This window comes from Zea mays, chromosome 10, assembly GCF_902167145.1.
Source record: "Zea mays cultivar B73 chromosome 10, Zm-B73-REFERENCE-NAM-5.0, whole genome shotgun sequence".
Classification (NCBI taxonomy): domain Eukaryota; kingdom Viridiplantae; phylum Streptophyta; class Magnoliopsida; order Poales; family Poaceae; genus Zea; species Zea mays.
The window spans coordinates 459,212-472,784 of record NC_050105.1 but is presented as its reverse complement, the minus strand read 5'-3'; positions in this window follow the sequence as shown (position 1 = coordinate 472,784).

Here is a 13,573-nt window from a genome sequence, read left to right as displayed (position 1 = left end):
TGGGCAGCAACCTCTTTACGCACAGGGTCATTTTTAGATGAGGTTATGGACTTGTAAGAGCCCCTGGACTCGAAAGCATCGATAATCCGTTTCATGTATTCATCCCTCATATCCTTTTTCTTCTTAGGTTTAGGAGAGTCATGCAAAACCTTACGCTTTCCCTTAACTGTAGAGCTAGGGTTAGGTGTGCTGTTTTCACCTGCACCAAAAAAGTCTTCTTCGTGACCATCGGATGATGAATTAGCATCCTCAACTCCAGGAACAAGGGTTGTCTCATTGGTGCACACAATGGGTCCAAACATTATCTTAAGGTTGTCCTTATTTTCAAGTGGGGCAGTTTTAAACATAATACACCCTAGCATTGCTTGCAGTAAAATGGAATTTCCTACTTTTAGATGTCGATCAGTATTCCTAAACTACAAAAAAACAAAAGGCTACTTACTTGATTTTGCTTAGCCCACCACTCATCTGGTGCACTGATTGATCTAGTATGAGGGTCTCGACCAAGACCTGTTGCCCTTTGATTAAGTGTTTTCCATTGCGTGTACATTCTCTTTAAAGAGTCCCACCTATTCCTCATTTGATCCCTGGTGTACGTGCGGCCAGTGCGTTCCTTAAACTTCCTAATGAGGTTAGCATACCCTTTTGCATTTAGAAAGTTATGCGGCCTGTTGCCTGCATTGACCTCTTCTACACAAATTTCTGTGTAAATCTTTGTTGCTCTTGTGTCCCACTTTGCAATCACTTTGCCAGACTTCCCCATCTAATGCAAAACAATTATAAAGTCAAAGAATTAGGAAGTGTACTCGAAAAAAGAAGCAAAATAACACGCTGAAGGTACCATAATACCATAAGGTACTAGCAGAACAACTAAGATTCAGGTTCGACTTATTACATACACTAACATACTTTAGATGAATCCAACCGATCATGGACACAAAACAATTGGAACAGATCACACCTGCGCACTAAGCAAAAGTCTGTTCCTATTTACGTAGGCCTAAACCCTTACTGGCAGGCTAACCATGTACTAACTTAAACCTCATTATCACTAAAGGAAGGCATCTGATCTGATTTGTATTCAACACCCCAAAAGTTTTCAAAGTGCTCAGCAAAATCCCAGTCTTCACCAAGGTCGTCTTCAGCAGGGATTGGTGAGGACAAGTCTGAGGGTTCGTAGTCGGCGTAAACATGGTTGGTAACGTTGTTGGCCTTGTCCAAATGCTCTTGCAACACAAGAGAGTCCTGCTCCATCATGCAAGCAATGTCCTCCAATGCTACACGGTGTTTGGTAGCCTCAAATGAGGCCAACCCTCGTCCAGGACGTATTGTTTCCCTCGCTAGAGAAAATATCTTGTCTGCAATCTCTTGCATCCTTCCAATTGCCTTGTCGGCTATGGAGTTTACTGAATCCATCTGATGTGGATTTAGGTCGTTAGTTTGACATGGGGACAATGTACTAACAACTAGGTATTAATTCTGTCGCCTGGTAACAAACTGAACTTGGGTTGAAGTGGCAAACTAACCGTAAACCGTGATCCTAATAAGCAGTAAAAGAACCCTAAAACCCTAACAGTTCAACCACACTATAACCGGCTCTGTGTACAAACTTGAAATAACCAACAAGTTCAGATTTACATCACCTTTCTTGCAGTGGATCTTTGGACCAAAGATGAAACTAGATTTCTCTCGGATATCTGAAAGGCACATTTCAAAGAAAAATCATTAGTACAAACCCTAAACTCGATCTGATTCAAAGTCAATAGAGGGTGGGATGAACCCTTAACCCTAAACCCTAAACACAAGAGCAAGGTCGTACGGAATACAAATCGGATGAATAAGCCGATGACTCAGTTGGAGGTGTACAGGGGGAGTACAGGGGGAGAACAGTCTTACCTTGGCGACATGCGGGCGATGGTGGAGCTAGAGCGTCTGAAGTGACGGCGGAGACACCGGAACGGCGGGTTAGGGTTGAGGACGGGCCGTGTCGAATGCGAGAAGTCACCCGAAAGCAGACTTAGTGGGCTGTGGTAACTCAGCTGCAGACGGAAGCGCTTCCACCAAATGATTTTCACAAGCGGTTCCAATAGCCAACCGCCCGTAGAAATGATTTACACCGCCGGTTCCTAAAGCCAGCCGCCAGTGTTAATTCACTATTTTCACAGTCGGTTCCTAAAGCCAGTCATCAGTATTAATTCACAATTTCCACAGTCGGTTCCTAAAGCCAGCCGCCAGTGAAACTTTTTCACTGGCGGTTCCTTAAGCCAGCCGCCAGTGAAACTTTTTCACTAGCGGTTATTTAAGCCAGCCGCCATTGTAAACAAGACCTGCTTTATTCATTAGAAAGGATTGTTTTCATCCTAGTACAAACTACTTTTCCTACCAGAATAAGCTATCATGCTGTAGCCGACGACGCTTGCTGGGAGGTATCTCATCTCATTGGCTTGCCCCGCCATCATCATCGCCGTCATCATCGCCACTGTCGTCGATGTCCTCGTCACTGCTGTCGTAGTCACTGCTGCTGTCGTTGTTCTCGTCATCTTCGTCGAAGGAGGAGACCATGCCCATCCAATGTCCAGACATCGGGTCATCATCGTTGTCCAAGGACTCCACATCTGACGATTCTCCGTCGTACGTCCAAGACCACTCAGTGCTGGTGTCGGAGTCTAGCTCCCTGTCAACGAGGAACTGGAAGTCGTCCCCGTCGGTGAGGTCACCGTCGGATTCCGATGCAACTGCAAAGTCCCATCCATCTGCATCCCAGTGCAAAGGTGCCTGTTTTTCATATGCCGCTATAGGATCCCACTCTGGGTTGGTTCACGACTAGAAGAATGGGAGACAAAAGAAGCAGAGGAATCACTCGATGATGTCGACATGGGTAAAGCTAGACGCCATAGTTTTTTCTGAGTTGCGATGAATGGAAATGTGGCCGATGACCATTTAAATACATTAAAATCGAGAACTAGATCGATGTTTACTCGAACTTCGAGGAGCAAAGAGGCGTCAAAATTCACCGCTTCGTGTTCGGCGATTGCCGTTTCAATTCTACAGGGACAGTTGAAAAGACACAACTGTTCAACATGAAATGGTCTCCACAAGCGGCTGAGTTAAGGCTACAGGGATAGTTGAAAAGACACAACTGTTCAACATGAAACGGTCTCCACAAGCGGCTGAGTTAAGGTGCCGCCAGTGGAAAGAAGATTTCCACTGGCGGTTCCGTAAGACAACCGCCAGTGATATGTTTTTCACTGACAGTTTCTTAAGCAAGCTGGCTATGAAATTTGTATTATAAATACCCCCACCCTGACAGGAAGCTAGCTCGCAGCCAACTTCCATTAGAGGCGATTTTGGAGGTCCAGATTATATAAAATACAAGGGTCGATGTTTTGATCTTCATTTTTTGGAGGATGGTTGCTAAGAAAGGTTATGTTTCATTGTCAATTTTTGTTCATATTATTTATCATTTTAGCCAAATTTTGTATCTTGGCTTTTATACCATGTGAGAGAGGAGTGTGTAGCCGTTCGTACGTTCGGCTTATGTTAGAAATATATGTCAATTTTAAATTCCGTTCCTTGGTTGTTAGGAAATGTTAGTTTTTCTCTTGCCAATTTACAAGTGTTCTGGTGTGTTTTCTATTACTTTTTACAGGTAGTGATGGAGAGGACATCGTGGATGTATAACTTATCAAGGCTAGATCCATCATACATATCCGAGGTCCATAGGTTTATTGATGTCGCTACGGAACATGCTTGGAGAACAAAGACAAAGCACATATATTGTCCATGCATGGACTGCAAAAATGTTGTTGTATTTGATGACACAAACCAAATCATATCTCATCTGGTATGCCGAGGATTTGTGAAGGATTACACAATTTGGACAAAGCATGGAGAGGGTAGTGCGCCTTATACGACTGAAGCCGCTGAGGACGAAAGATTTCAGTTTGTTCATGGGACACACCCACCTCTTCCACAGAGCGAACATGTAATGCCAAATGTTACTGATCATGGTTACTGTGGAGGAAGTGAACATGATAGAACTTATGTTCCGTCGAATGTTATTGATGAGGAAGATGCAGAATTGTTAGAGGCAATGATGCGTCGTCATACGGATCCATCGATGTTCTTCAAGAAAGGTATGGAGTCCCTGAAGAAGGCAGCAGAAGAGCCTTTGTACGATGAGTCTAAGGGTTGTACCAAAGAGTTCTTTGTGCTCCGGTCTGTGTTAAAGCTGTTGATGTTAAAAGCTAGATATGGTCTGTCTGATGCTGGCTTTGATGCGTTCTTGAATATCATCGCAAACATGCTTCCAAAGGAGAACAAAGTGCCTGCTAACACGTACTATGCAAAGAAACTAATCAGTCCGCTCACTATGGATATGGAGAAGATCCACGTGTGTAGAAATCATTGTATCCTTTATCGAGGCGATGATTATAAAGACTTGGAGAGCTGCCCAAAGTGCAATGCAAGTAGGTACAAGACAAATAAAGACTATCAAGAGGATGAGTCTGTTGCATCCGTGTCTAAGGGCAAGAAGCGAAAGAATGACCAAAAGAAGACTTCAAAATCCACGAGCAAAGAAAAAGAAGAAGTAGACTATTATGCGCTCAAAAAGATTCCTGCTTTGGTGATGTGATACCTCCCCGTCGTCGATCGATTGAGGTGTTTGTTCGCTAACCCCGAGGATGCCAAACTTATGAGCTGGCATGCTTCTGATGAGCACAAAAACGATGGGAAGCTTCGACATCCAGCCGATTGGAAGCAGTGGCAAGATTTCAAGGACAACCATCGAGACTTTGCCGATGAACCAAGAAATGTTAGGTTCGCACTAAGTACCGATGGAATGAATCCATTTGCTGAGAGGAGCAGTAAGCATAGCACATGGCTGGTGATCCTCAGTTCCTCATCATATACAACCTTCCTCCATGGTTGATGCAGAAATGAAAGTACATTTTGTTAAGCATTCTTATTTCTGGACCTACACAACCTGGAGTTGACATGGATGTATTTTTGGAGCCCTTAATGGAGGATATGAAAATACTATGGGAAATAGGTGTTCAAATGTTGGATGAGTATCGTAATGATTCGTTCACACTAAGAGCAATTATTTTTGTTACGATCAATGATTACCCTGCTCTCTTCACATTATCAGGCCAGTTCAAGGGAAAGGTTGGTTGCACAATATGTATTGATGAAACTGCTTACGTGTCCCTTGCTGCATTTAAAAAATAGTGTACATGAGGCACATACGCTTTTTATTGGAAGGACACAGGTACCGCATGCGAAAGATGAATAAGTACTTCGACAATAATGGTGAACTACATTCTACTCCTCCATTGGGTAACAATAGAGGTCATAGAGTTTTTGAAATAGTCAAGAATATCAACTTTGTTTTCAGGAAGAAGACAAAAGATGGGAAAACAAGGAAGGATGCCAAACCAGCTTTGGGGGCTATATTCAAAAAGAAGTCTATTTTCTTCGAGTACTTGCCTTACTGGAAAGAGTTTGATGTGCGACATGCGATCGATGGTATGCACATTCAGAAAAAACGTTTTTGAAAGCATAATTGGCACCTTGCTAGACATAAAGGGCAATACAAAAGAAGGGCTCAATTCATGCGTGAACATGGTAAATTTAGGCATAAAAAAAACTACATCCTGTTCTTCAAGAAAATGGGAAGTACCATCTCCCGACAGCAATCTACAATCTTAATGTAGATGAGAAACATGCGATGTGTGTTTGGCTCAAGAATTTGAGAGTCCCATCCGGATTCTGTTCTAGCATATGGAGTATTGTGTCAATGAAAGACCTGACGGTCACCAACTACAACTCACATGATTGTCATGTCGTGTTAACTACATTCCTACCTATTGTCATCAGGGCTATAAATCCTCTATTTTTAAAGATGGCAATCACATGGTTGTGCTACTTTTTCAATAGGATTTCACAGAAGGTAATTGACTGTGATGAATTGGCATCTCTTCAGGAATTCGCAGTGGAGACAATATCACAGTTTGAGATGTGTTTCCCTCCATCGTTCTTTGATATTATGGTGCACCTTGTGGTGCAGTTGGTACCACAAATAGAGGCATTGGGTCCTATGCACTTGCACGAAATGTGGATGTACGAGCGTTTCATGTCAATACTGAATGGTTATGTATCAACCCGTGCTCGTCCCAAGGCATCCATGATAGAGGGGTACTGTACCGAAGAGGCCATTGAGTCGGGAGGACCATTTTGCAATAGTATATTAAAAGACCAGGTTGCAATAGGTCTGCCTCCGTCACGACACGAGGGTAGACTGTATGGAAGCGGTAGATGAGACGGAAATCCTTCATCCCAGCGGATTACAATACAGTACTTGAGGCACATCACAATAAATGATAATGAATATAGACATGCATACAAACTACATTCAAAAGTTAATTATTGAAAAAAATTAATCGAAATTGAATTATATTTTAGAATGTGGGGAGGACTATTTTCATATTAAATAATTTATAAAACTATGACAAAATACCAAATGTCGCCTAATATTGTCAGTGTCCCGGAGCTCAAAGTAAAAAGGGAGTTATGATGATCGAAAATGAATTATATTTTAGAATGTGGGGAGAACTATTTTTCATATTAAATAATTTATAAAACTATGACAAAATACCAAAGCCTCCTAATATTGTCAGGGTCCCGGAGCTCTCAATAAAAAAGGGAGTTATGATGATTTACTCATATGACCAACGTATATTGTCGTAACATATCGTCACAAAGTTGCATCCATTTCAAACAATGACGATTTTAATGACGCAAAAAAATTTGTCACTAGATCAGGTCATCTCATAGAAAACATCATAAACAGAACTAATTTATGACAAATATGCTTAGTTTCATTGTATATTCGTCATAGAAGGCATAAAAAGTTATAGTGACAACATCCTACATCAGCTAGAGATAATGGAGCCATTTATCCAATAACACATCAATGAGCTTCGCGAGCAAAATCCTGGGCAAACAAATGATTGGGTAATGAAGCAACATAAGCTACGGTTCAACACATGGCTAATTGTGAAGGACATTCCACACGGAGATACAATAGAAGAAACAAACCATTAAGGGGTTGGCATCTGGAACATCACGCCAGGTCACGACATGGAAAACATATGACATTAGTGGATTTACATTTTGTACCAAGTCCAAGGACAAAAGGAGCATATCACAAAACAACGGTGTTCGAAGCGAGGCCATACACGATGAGACTGGTCATACTATTACATATTTTGGCTTTATTGAGGACATATGGGAACTAGACTATGGTACATTTAATATCTCAATTTTTTGATGTCAATGGGTTGAAGACAAACATGTCACGATAGACAAATATGGGGTGAGGATTCTTGATCCAAATAAGGTAGGTTACAAAGATGACCCATGGATCCTTGCTAATCGTGCTGCACAGGTCTTCTATGTTGAACAGATCATCCCTAACAATGAGAAGAAAAGCACAGACAAATTGAAGCATGTAGTTTTTCCTGGAAAACAACAAGCTATAGGAGTTGATGGTGTATCTGATATGGAGGATTTTAACCAATTCAACGACATGTCTCTTTTCATAGACCATCCAACCAAGATAAGGAACGTTGAGCGAAGCATCCCACGTAAAATGTTGCCCTAGGTACGCCACGATGGACAAGGCAGAATAATAGCTCCCTAGATTATAAACTTGTCTTGTAATTGATTATTGTTAGGACCATGTCTACTACCAGTTTGAGATCAATATATATATATATATATTTCTTCAATGTCCTAATTTACTGGTGGTTCTCAACGACCAAGTTGCCCATTGTGTTAAAAGATATAAAAGATACTTATGTAATAATGGACAATGGAAATCCATTGTAAATATTTTATACTGGCGGTTCTCTAACAAAACCGCCAGCGGAAAACTAATTATACTGGCGGTTCTCTAACAAAACCGCCAGTGGAAAACAATCTATACTGGTGATTCTCTGAGACAACCACCAGTGGAAAACTATATATACTGGCGGTTCTCTAAGACAACCGCCAGTACAAAATGAGCCTTTATAACTAGTGGCGAGCGGGAGCTCGAAAAAATTACAAGTCCCCTGGAGCTAGTTTATCTCATCACGCTATCAGGCTGTTCGATTTCGTCCCCGAGGGTTTCTTCGCCGGTGATCCTCCGTGCCACCTTCAGGTTTTCCTCTCTCCCTTTACTTACTCTTTCCCTTTCGCCTCTGCCACCACCGCCGTCATCTGCCGCGCCGGTCGCCGTGCTCGCCGCTGGTCGTAAACCCTAAGGCGCGCCGCGTCGGTTAGTAAACCCTAGGGCGTACTTGCTTTCGCAGCCACCGCCAAGCTGCAGTATATATATATATAGTTCAAGCTAGTCTTTTCAGTCATCGACACAGCCTCAAAATGGGCCCAGCGGATGCCATCGCAGCGTGTCTCAAGGCACGTACACTAGCGGAGTGGCTGGCAACGGCGCGACTCATGCATCGCCGCCACCTCGAGCTCCGGCGCCAGTCGAGGCTCAATCATCAAGACGCCGTACGCCGTATTTTCGTGTGCGCCTCAAGAGTTCTCTCGAAGCGTCGCCGCCGCCGTCAACACGCCGTTGTGGGCTCCTCAGCTTCGACGAATGCACGTGAGGTTGTCTCCGCGCCCGTGCATCTGGAGCCGGTAGCGCCAGTCATCATCCTCTCTGACGATGAAGATGGGGAGATCGATTGGACGACACTGATGGACGACGACGACGAGTAGAAATTACGATATATGTTCTAATCTTGTATGATGGATGACGTACTATATATCTAAGAACTTAGTATGATGGACTTCGTATTATGTAAGAACCTAGTGTGATTATATATATATATATTGTGTTCTAATATTCTGTTCCAAACTTTCAGTTCAATTTTTTGAATCTTTGTTGCAATCTTTTATATATATATAGCTCAATGAGTTCTGTAAACAAGGACCAAGGGTTAATGATCGACCACATGAACAAGGGTGTTTCTCAAGAACATTCAAGTGATGAAGGATATGAAACGCCTACCGACCCTTGTCCCAGCATAGATAGGGCCGCTCGGCGTCAATTGCATCGTGACCTGAATTATGATCCACAAGAGTGTGGGGTAAAGTACACATCTTTAGTTTCGTATGTGTATACCTAATTAGTTGATTTCACAATGTCTGTTACACATGAATAGGAGGTCTTGTCTCAATATCGTGCGATACTTGATGAAGTTGTGGCACATTACCAAGATGCACCGGTGCTGAACCAAGACGAAGACGCACCGGTACCGACCGATACAACCACCGAGAGGTCAAGTAAAAGGACACAGAGCGACCGGAAAAGAGGTGACAGGGGACTGAACAAGTTTCGTGACAAAACATATAAAATCTCATATGTGAGCCTGAAAGGTCAGCCCCTAGCTCCAGAAGAGACACTCCCTAAGTTCCAGAATGCACTTGGGTTCTTAGTTAGGGATAATCTTGACATCACAATCCGACATTGGAAATATGTGTCAGATAATGTCAAGAATCAAATATGGAATAAGCTATTAACGAGGTTTGTTCTACCTCGGGGTTCAGAAGAACTCGTGAAGGAATACACGATGAAGCAGCTTACAATCAATTTTCGAAACTGGAGGTCTGAGATGTATACAAAAATTGCAAAGAAAGGCCCAGACCTGACAACAAAATATAAAATCTAAGAAGGTCAGTGGGCAATATTTCTAGAGCAGAGGAGCAACCCTGAATTCATATCTCTAAGCGAGGCAAATTCAGAACTATCTAAGAAGAACAAGTACCACCACCACCACTTAGGCACAGGTGGTTACAAGCGTAAAGTTTCTAAATGGAGACAAGAAGACACCGAGAAGAAGGCCACAGGGTTGCCGACGCTTTTCGAGCAACTTGGTGAAAGGACGACAAATTGGATCCATGCTAGAAAACCCAGGGAAACTAAGGCTGGTGTATCTTTTGATGATCCAAATGTCGAAGAAGTTGCGAAAAACATATATGCAATGGCAGCTAAGCAGAGCCAAGGATCATTTAAGCCACAAAGAGAGAGAGACATCCTAACGGCTGGTCTCGGTAACCCTGAGCATCCAGGCCGTGTACGAGGAATCTCGTCTAAGGAAGGATGGAAGGAAGGATTCGGACCACAATGGAAACGTTTGTACAAGAAATGTGATCAATACAAAGAAGAGTTGTCGGATTATTTTAAGCAGGAGGCAAAGAAAGAGTTCAAAGACTTGATGTCTCAAATGCTATCAAATCCTCCACCAGAATCGATGCAGCAGTTCGCAAGTGCGATGTCTGTTCAACAGATGACCACTCCACATATGCAAATAATTCCAGCAGCTCAACCGTCGGCTTCCACCGATTGTACAACCGTCCCAAGGTCTGTCGCGTCAACAGGAAATAAGGTCTGTTATCCAGTTGATGACATAATAAGGCCAGTGACGTGCACACTGGTTATAAGATATGGTATTAACAATAATCGAACGAAGAAAGTAGGAACAGGCATTGCGATCCTAGGACGCAAGTTTCATGGAAGCGACATACCAGATGATTATTGCAGGGTAGAAGTGACGATGGTCGTCCAAGGATCTGAGGACGACATGCTAGACATCCCTGGGCCCGAAGGAATCGAGACACTTGGACAAGCCATCAAAAATTTCATCCTTTGGCCTTGAAGAGATGTCGAATTGGTTGATCCACCAACGCCGTCGTCATCTCATCACCAACCATCTTCGTCTCCTCAAACTTTAGTTTCTTTACATCCATCATCACCTCCACAATCTTCCCATGCTACTCCTCATCCTCTTTCTAATCCATCGTCTCCGCCACAAGCATCAACATTTAGGACACCACCACCTTCTCCACAGCCATCAAGGGATTCACGACAATCAAAGAAATCTAAATTCCCTCTACCAAAATTGGTGTCCACATTCAAGAAAAAGAAGAGTAAAGCTACTACTGCTGGCATAGCTCGATTTTTGAAAGGGATTGGACGGGACCTCACGTCACGTACTGTTGATTTGGCCAAGCACGAGGAGTCTGCAGAAAAGGCTAAGGCAATGTTCGTAAAGATAAAGATCCCAACTAAGGCAGATTATAAAAATGTGCCTAAACATTATGTGTCGGCCAGACCTCTACTAACTCTTGAGAAACTGATGAAGGTCCCTGCTGGTATTAAAAGGTTGCATGACTGGTACATGCGTGCATCATCAGTTGGCATTGACGCCATTAGTGTGCATTTACCAGACCATGATTTTATTGGTTCGGACTAAAAGGCCTTTCTTGCATTCGAGGATATGTGGTTAATGATGAACCTTCAGAAACTCGATGTGCAACTTGTGACTCTGTTTGCACTTTAAGTGTCACTCATATTTCCACATCTATGTGTTATTAATTTTCAATATCTGACACATGCACGTGTGACTTGTAGAATGCAACATGACCAACAAGAGATCCTTTACGGTACCAAGCCTGATGCTAATGTCGGTAAAAGGATTGGGTATTTGAACCCAATACTGATATGTGAGGAAAGCCACACTTTCAGAATCGGCAAAGACAATGAAGAGTTAAAGGGAAAGACGGACGAAGTTAAGCATCGCATAAATACTATGAAGAAGGATTTTGAAGCAAGATACGCCACCTACATAGCAAATGCAATGCTTAAATTTCAAGACAGGGAAGCTATAATGGCCCCGTACAACTTTAAGTAAGTGTGATTTTGCATAAAAATAATAATTTCAATATACATGCATCACAAATTAATTTGATTCGTACAGGGACCACAGGATATGCTTCCTCATTTATCCTAAGGTTGGAAAGGTGCTGGTGCTCGACTACTTGAACTATGACCCTTTAACCTATGCAAAATTCCTTAGTATCTTAGAGCAGTAAGTTTTTTCTATGCATGCATGCATACTTATATCGTTGAGAATTTTAAAATAACATGGAGATTCTACTTGAGATCACAGAGCATTTAGGTTCTGTTGGGGGCCTTCGGCTTCCGAAGGTCCTCAAAAACATGATTTAACAATGTTTCTGGAGTATAATGTGTGAACAGGTATCTTCGGACTTGAATCGGAAAGGGAGAAGCTCAAAAGATACGAAGGTTGACACAGTGCCGAAGCTGTGAAGCAGGAAAGCTTCGGCATGTTGGCAGAAAGGGGAACCGACTTAAAGATGAAAAGGCCATTTAGACCTCGATAGAATGCTATAGAATTATCACCAAATGTAAAGGGCATGTATGTAATTTTGTATGGGTTGTACCCCGTGCCTATAAATAGGTGAACAGTACCCCCGTACTGTTCACGCGGGACTTGGCATTTGCTTTTGCGTCACACTTGTATTTTCATTTCCCTCCAAGCCGAAGGTACATTTATAATTCAATATTGTTTCTATTCCTTTATGATGAGTTAATAAAGTTAAATAAATAATGTTATACGATTATTCACGCTATCTTTTATGTTTTATATGCTTCGTCTTTTACTAATATATATTATAGTGATGAAGGTTAATCCTTCATGACCTTCGTCCGGGGATCGTTATATCCTAAGGGAAATAATGCTTCGAAGGACGAAGGATCTTAATGTTTAACATTTTCTGTGTTGCCTTGTTCTTAACTCATAGCATTTAGGAACAAGTCCCCAACATTGGCGCCCACCTCCGGTGAACTCACTTCCACTTCGAGTCTTCGTGAACACCTTCGGAAGCTATAGACCTTCGCTATGGCGCCGAAGAAAGCTTCAGCGGCTGGGGCTGCAGCATTACAACCGCTGGACCACAACCAGGAGACCGTCTCTCTTCGGGAGGCCAGAAGCCAGAAGAGAAAAGCTGTTAGCCCGACGCTTGAGGAAGAAGAGCTAGACCAAGAAATCAGAGAGATGGAGATGCTACATCAACAAGTGCAGAGGAAGAAGGAGAAGATGGCCCGCCTAGCTGAGTTGCAAAGGCAAATTGACGAAGCTTCTGAGGAAGTTCGCCATCTCACTCACGATGAGCAGAACAGAAGGCCTCATCAGAAAGACCTTCATCAGAAGGGCTTCGTCAACGAAGACGACTGGTATGATAATTTCCATCAGGGAAATTTTGTTTTTGATGATGCTTCTCCTCTGTCTGCTGAGCTGCAGGCTACTCCTTGGCCTCCATCCTATAAGCCACCCCAGCTCCCCATGTTTGACGGCCACTCCGACCCGAAGCAATTCTTGATGAGCTACGAAGCAACAGTGTCTTCGTACGGGGGCAACGCTGCAGTCATGGCGAAGTCTTTCGTCATGGCCGTCAGGAATGTTGCTCAGACCTGGTATTCCTCCCTTCGGCCAGGAACAATCACTTCATGGCAGAAGCTGAAGGATATGTTACTGACCAGCTTTCAAGGATTTCAAACAAAGCCGGTTACAGCTCAAGCCCTCTTCCAGTGTATTCAGGATCACGAAGAATACCTTCAAGCGTATGTCCGAAGGTTCTTACGATTGAGGGCGCAGGCACCAACGGTGCCCAATGAAATCGTTATCGAAGCCATGATCAAGGGGCTTCGTCCTGG